This window comes from Heptranchias perlo, chromosome 13, assembly GCF_035084215.1.
Source record: "Heptranchias perlo isolate sHepPer1 chromosome 13, sHepPer1.hap1, whole genome shotgun sequence".
Lineage (NCBI taxonomy): Eukaryota > Metazoa > Chordata > Chondrichthyes > Hexanchiformes > Hexanchidae > Heptranchias > Heptranchias perlo.
In genome coordinates, this window is record NC_090337.1 from 46,677,357 (window position 1) to 46,682,876 (window position 5,520).

The 5,520-nt window shown below is 39.7% G+C and overlaps 1 long non-coding RNA gene across 1 annotated transcript; it reads left to right on the forward strand.

The window, feature by feature from the left end:
- Positions 1 to 2,114: 2,114 nt before the first annotated feature.
- Positions 2,115 to 3,930, forward strand: LOC137331079 (uncharacterized). Its single transcript, XR_010965369.1, has 2 exons — positions 2,115 to 2,490; positions 3,143 to 3,930. It is a non-coding gene; the product is annotated as an uncharacterized lncRNA (long non-coding RNA).
- Positions 3,931 to 5,520: the final 1,590 nt, after the last annotated feature.

Here is a 5,520-nt window from a genome sequence, read left to right on the forward strand (position 1 = left end):
TTCCAGCATTTTCTGTTATTATTTTAAATCTTATTAGTGATTCACTTCCATAGAAGTCCATCAAGGTATTTTCCCTTCTACCCTTTCTGCTCATACCACTAAAACTGTAAGCACAGTAAGCTACACTTTGAATTCACCCTTTATTGGAACAAAATGGATTATTTTCTCAAACCACTTTTCTCCCATTCATTCCACTTAGGAACATATTGACTCCTTGATACGGTACAGTTCCACAGGTCTCCACTGCCCTTCAGTACCTCGTCCAAGTGGTCATTATTCACATGCAGACTTTGACAGTGAATGTCAACAGATTACTCAATCATCAAAGCCAAGGTGGGGCATCATAACCTAGCTCAGTTTTGGCCTCATCCAATGTCCACCCATGTATAATTCCAGCAGAGGTCATCCACTTTGAATCTGAGAAAGACAAATTAAAATATTTTCTCAATGGTGAGAGACTAGGAGTTGTGGAGGAGAAAAGGGATTTGGGTGTCCATGTACACAAATCACTAAAAGCTAGTGCCCAGGTACAAAAAGTAATCAAAAAGGCTAATGGAATGTTGGCCTTTATCTCAGGAGGGGTTGGAATTCAAAAGTGAGGAAGTGATGCTTCAGTTGTACAGAGCCTTGGTCAGACCCCATCTGGAATACTGTGTTCAGTTTTGGACACTGAACCTCAGGAAAGATATATTGGCCTTGGATGGGGTACAATGCAGATTCACCAGAATGATAGCAGGGCTTATAGGGTTAAATTAACAGGACAGGTTACATAAACTTGGCTTGTATTTTTTTTTATTCGTTCATGGGATGTGGGCGTTGCTTGCGAGGCTAGCATTTATTGCCCATTCCTAATTGCCCTTGAGAAGGTGGTGGTGAGCCGTCTTCTTGAACCGCTGCAGTCTGTGTGGTGAAGGTTCTCCCAAAGTGCTGTGTGGAAGGGAGTTCCAGGATTTTGACCCAGCGACGATGAAGGAACGGCAATATATTTCCAAGTCAGGATGGTGTGTGACTTGGAGGGGAATGTGCAGGTGGTGTTGTTCCCATGTGCCTGTTGCCCTTGTCCTTCTAGGTGGTAGAGGTCGCAGGTTTGGGAGGTACTGTCAAAGAAACCTTGGTGAGTTGCTGCAGTGCATCCTGTGGAGGTACACACTGCACCACACTGCGCCGGTGGCAAAGGGAGTGAATGTTTAGGGTGGTGGATGGGGTGCCAATCAAGCGGGCTGCTTTGTCCTGGATGGTGTGGAGCTTCTTGAGTGTTGTTGGAGCTGCACTCATCCAGGCAAGTGGAGAGTATTCCATCACACTCCTGACTTGTGCTTTGTAGATGGTGGAAATGCTTTGGGGAGTCAGGAGGTGAGTCACTCGCCGCAGAATACCCAGCCTCTGACCTGCTCTTGTAGCCACAGTATTTGCATGGCTGGTCCAGTTAAGTTTCTGGTCAATGGTGACCCCCAGGATGTTGATGGTGGGGGATTTGGCGATGTTAATGACATTGAATGTCAAGGGGAGGTGGTTAGATTCTTTTGAGTTTGGAAGGTTGAGGGGTGATCTAATTGAGGTGTTTAAAATGATAAAGGGATTCAATAGCGTAGATAAAGAGAAACTATTTCCTCTGGTGGGGGAATCCAGAACAAGAGGGCATAATCTTAATTTTTTTAAAGAGTGGAATCATGAAGCACTTTTTCACACAAAGGACAGTGGAAATACGGAATTCGCTCCCCGGAAAGGTTGTGGCTGTTGCGTCAATTGAAATTTTCAAGGCTGATATTGATAGATTTTTGTTAGGTGATGGTATCAGGGGCTATGGAACAAAGGTAGGTAAATGAAGTTGAGGTACAGATCAGCCATGATCTAATTGAATGGCGGAATAGGCTCAAGGGGCTACATGGCTTACTCCTGTTCCTATGTTCCTAAGTGATATGCAGAAATTCTGTGACACGATATCTCAAAAAGATATAGTCAAGAGTTTACACTGCACATAGAATGCATTATCTAAAATATGTTGTGTTATCATTAGGCCTCTGCGGTAAGTGAAGGAGCAGCATTCCTTACCAAATCTAGAATTCAGCTATCTTTGGACTGCAAGTCTACGTGCTTCCATTGGGAGCACACATACTATTTCTGAACAGCATCAAGATGAACACAACAGCTTTAATTTCCCTTTTCAATTCGTGTATTAGTAAGATTTTAAAAGAATCTTTGGATAAAGACAAAATTGATGAATCACGGCTGAATACAACTGCTTCCACGCGGAAATCAGATGAAAATTCTTACTTTTTTGTCCTCTTCGTTATGTTCTTCTACTCATTCCTGGCACTAACTGTCTTTTTTGGGCATCTGCGGACAAAGAAAAAGAAATCCCAGACAGACCCTTATGAGGAATTTATGAATGAGAAAGAAAGCAAAAATGGATCTCCATTCCAAAGTGGATCTGCAATCAAGTTTGACTTTGAAGATGAAAGTATTTTATAAAGATCTACAAGAAATGAAGTAGGAAAACTTCAGCTAGTTACTTTGTAAAAATTATTACACTGCTATAACTAAAATATTTAAGTAATAAAGTGATGAACTGGTGAGTTGATTTTATAGTTACACAAAGGTGCAGAGGAACTGGAACAGCAGAATAAAAATAAAGGGATGCCAATAGAGAAAACAAATCATATGATGCTGAAGAAAATAGAACTCTCACAAATGAATAGAATGAATAGAGCAAAATTAGCAATCTGTTAATTCTAAATTCGTATATTTGCTTTTTGTTATTACCTTTTCCAGCAATATTATGTCCTTAATTGTAATTTTTGTATTTCTTCACAAAATCATGAACACTGCATTTGAAATTAGAAGTAGATCTGTATATTAAATATTGAAATGACTGATTTATTCGTGTTTGAAGGAGAAAAGGAGAGCAATATCAGTTTTTAAAGTTTAAGATGGTTTTACTTCACCATTAAACGTTAAAATGTTCTCCTCAAGAAGAAGCGTAAGATCTATTTGCTCTATAAAATGCTGTACTCGCGCACAGGGATCCTGCTTTGAATTATCTATGAATTCAATGCACTGTACAATGAAAAAGTAATCTGTAAACTATATTTTTGAAAAAATATGTTCATTTGGTTAATCTAAAATCGCCTTTATTTTTAAGAACAATAAGGTGGTGTATACCAGGAGGATCATCGTGACAACCAACATGCATTTTAACGAGAAGAGGATTGATTCTTGCCATCAAAATACTTTCGTTATTGGTGGAGAAAACATATTGGCTCTAAAATTCCTTTGTGAGACCGGCAGAACACCCAGTTGCAAAGACCCAGTTGTGCTGCCATTTCTTTGGAAGTTTCCTGAATACCATGTAAGGGATGGAGCCTCTGTTAGCCCCTTACAAGGCAAATGATGGCCGGGGTGGGGAATCCCTAAGTGCCAATCCTTAGGTTGGGAGGGGACCTGGCGTTGAGTGAGTTGGAGACATACCTGCCTCCACTGGTGGGATCCAGGCCAGGATCCTCAAAGAGGTAAATTTTTTAAAAAGATCCCCAGATCCCCTTGCTCAGTGGGCTGATAGCACCATGACTGGGGTCGTGGGTGGACTTTGGAGTTTCATGCAGGCATGGGCAAGTGGGCACCAGAGATGCACCAAAGTGGCGCTTGCACCTGCTTAGCCCATGCAAATGAGTACCCTCCCACTGATCCTGCAAACTCTAGTGGAATCAGCGCTAGAGGGCACAGCTGGGTGCAATCCCATCATAACTGCCAGGATCGTGACCTGAGGAATTTCGGGGCCATTCTACTTATTTCTGCAGACAAAATAGTCATATATGTCACCAATAATAGAAGCATCTGAGCAAGGAATAGTCTTTGTTTTTGCAGACAATTAAACCAGGGCTATGTATATTTAAGTGTAGCCAACATCACAATAAACTCAACACCACTTGAGTCTGGATGTGACAGTTCTGTTGAAGACTCTAACAATAAAACTAACAAATCTCAAAAACCTTTGGAAAATTAACTACACAATAGATCTTCAGAAAATTGAACCATGTATCCAATTAAACTAAACATTTAACCAATTTACATATTTTTCAATGATTAGAAACTACAATTTCTGCCCTTGAGTGAGATGTCATAATAATGTGAGAAATAAATCTAAAAGGTCCATGATAACTGTATCACATGTTTTATCCTCATTATAATAATTATAACATGCAATCAGAAATATTCAAAAGATATAATACCATAGAAAGTGTTTTTCTTTAACCTGGAATAAGGTTAGAATTAAAGTAAATCAAATTAACATTGCAATATTGTAGATATCAAAAGACCTTTATGAACATAAAATGTAAGAGAAAGAACCCTTTGGCCCATCTAGCTTATCCTATCATTTATGTCCCTGCATATGCCATTTCATCCACTTCCTGCTTTGGTACCAAGCAACATTCCTTTATTTCCCCAGAGTCTGTCAGTTTTCTTTTCTAGTGCTTCAACTGAGTTCACATTCATTGGACTGAATGACAATCTGTCCTGTGATTTAATAGTTCTAACTCCAGTTATACTGCACAAAAACAGTTCAAGTGGGCATCCGCAGTTATACTGTCCTTGTGCTATATTTATGACTCGGAAAGTGGCATTCTGCATATGCACTCCCAGTACAGACCATTTTTCACCAGAAGTACAGATTGGGCATTCAGGTGTGCTTCCATCGGTTAATTTTAATGGATGGACCTGCAAATCAGGTGCATGTTACAATTACTCCAGTTTTATGCAACAGTCTAAAAAGCCTCCTCCAATGATGCAGAGTCCAGAGTCACATATTTATAAATCATATACTTTCATACCTGTACAGATGATTCATTCCAAAATCATATTCCATCTATTAAGGTCTCCTTCACTTGACTGAAGAAGTGAAAAAGAATGGGTTGGACACCACTGCCACCGTGGGAAATCCATCTAACATACTGTTGATAGGAGAACAGACAAAGAAGAAAATGTGAATACTCTGTACCTAGAAAATAAGAAACTGTATATCAGTCCGAGGAATCAGGAGCTACCACCTCAAATCATAAGGAGTGCCCTGAGAATTAGGGCACTGCAACAGCTTTATTTGATGACCAGACAGACTGCCATCGTCTCATCGCAGCATAAAAGTTAATTAGTCAAGTTGGCTTTATTTTTAAAATCAATCTTGAACTACGCTAAATTGACACTTGGTACCTTCTCTGTATAGTTTAGAGGTGTTGCTAGCAAACTCTTTTTTTAATCCTTTGGTGAACTGTTCAATGGGATTGTTACAGCATCCTTGAGTACCTTTATGGGTGTTGTGCCAAGATTTCTTAAAGAGGTGCCTCTTGTCAAAGTTCAACTTTTGAAATAGTGCTTAGAGCTTTGCAAAGTTAATTATTAACCTTCTCTTTTTACCTGATGTCAGGAAACAGGGTACCATTTCAAAATAAAATAAATTAAAACGATGGAGACAATGCTGTGAGGTAGCCACGCAGCATACAGCTTGTAGAGTAATTTGGCTAATTC